The sequence below is a fragment of the Lepisma saccharinum genome, chromosome 1 (assembly GCF_977018435.1).
Source record: "Lepisma saccharinum chromosome 1, izLepSacc3.1, whole genome shotgun sequence".
Classification (NCBI taxonomy): Eukaryota; Metazoa; Arthropoda; class Insecta; order Zygentoma; family Lepismatidae; genus Lepisma; species Lepisma saccharinum.
In genome coordinates this window covers 197,620,169-197,621,363 of record NC_139229.1, presented here as the reverse complement: position 1 = coordinate 197,621,363, position 1,195 = coordinate 197,620,169, and positions in this window count along the sequence as shown.

The window sequence follows — 1,195 nt, the reverse complement described above, 5'->3', positions numbered from 1 at the left end:
CGCTAATGCCGGGTCAGTTGCAGAGTTCTTTGAAAACAGCGATGAAGTCGTTGTTAAATTATTTTTGTTTTATCAACGTTCCAGCGGGAAGTGGATTCAGCAATTTCTTGTCGCCAGTCCTCTGCCCCCGCCCCCTGTTATCGAGGTTTGAGTTAAACTGACGTGTCGCATTCGGTAGTCGGAAATAGAGCTGCATTGTTCTTTGACGTGTTAATCACGAAAGGTGGTGATGAAAGGTATTGCCGAATCGCGCAAGACGCAATAGTAAGTACGAATATCTGCTGGTTGCACCTCATTTACGATCTTGACGGTGTAACGATAGTGCAGTTAGTGTATGTCGTGTGTGAGAACGCGAGCGCGTTTGAGTGTGACAATGTATTGAGAGACTTGCGTATTTGTGCTGTCATTAAAACAACTGGTTTGTCAAGTCGTCGTAAGAGATTTAAAAATTATTTGTTGCATTTGTAATTGTAAACTAAAGTATGTCTGATAAAAAGTTAAAATACTCTCGGGTGCAGAATATCGTAAACGCAAACGAGAAAAAGAGCGCAATATAGAAAAACAAAGTGGAGCTTTCCACACATTTCTGAAACTTGAGGCAAGCGATGTAGTGAAAGCCGAAGAATTCGAAACTGGTGATTCTTAACTCGTTGCAGATTGTTCTAATTGCGATCCTGATGATAATGGTGTATTTCAGCAATAAAGTGAAACTGAATCTCCTTATGTCGATGGTCAGGATGTAGTGGAACTGTATGAAGAATATACAGATCCAGCAAAATGGAATCCACTTTTGAGTGACGCCGAAAGAGTGGAGATCGTTAAAAAAGGCCCACCTGAGAGACCGAAACCTGATTTTATTTTCAAGTATCGGTATCGGTATTGGCAAATGGTGGTATCGGCTCAGCTTAGATAAAAATATACAATCCAAACAGGCATGAACAATTTACATTTATGACAGATAAGACACATATCATAGGATGTCGACACGATTTCATGGAAACGAAAGAGCAACCTGTACGGATCACGAATATATGGACTTATAGCTGTCAATCACCATGAATGAACTAAGCATACATCCTCCCATTGAACAATGCAGAGGAACATTTGTGACGCTCGGTAGCCTTCCTGTTACGATAACAATAATCATGTTTCACAATCTAAATTCCCACGGGCCTCATATATAGATGTAAACTCC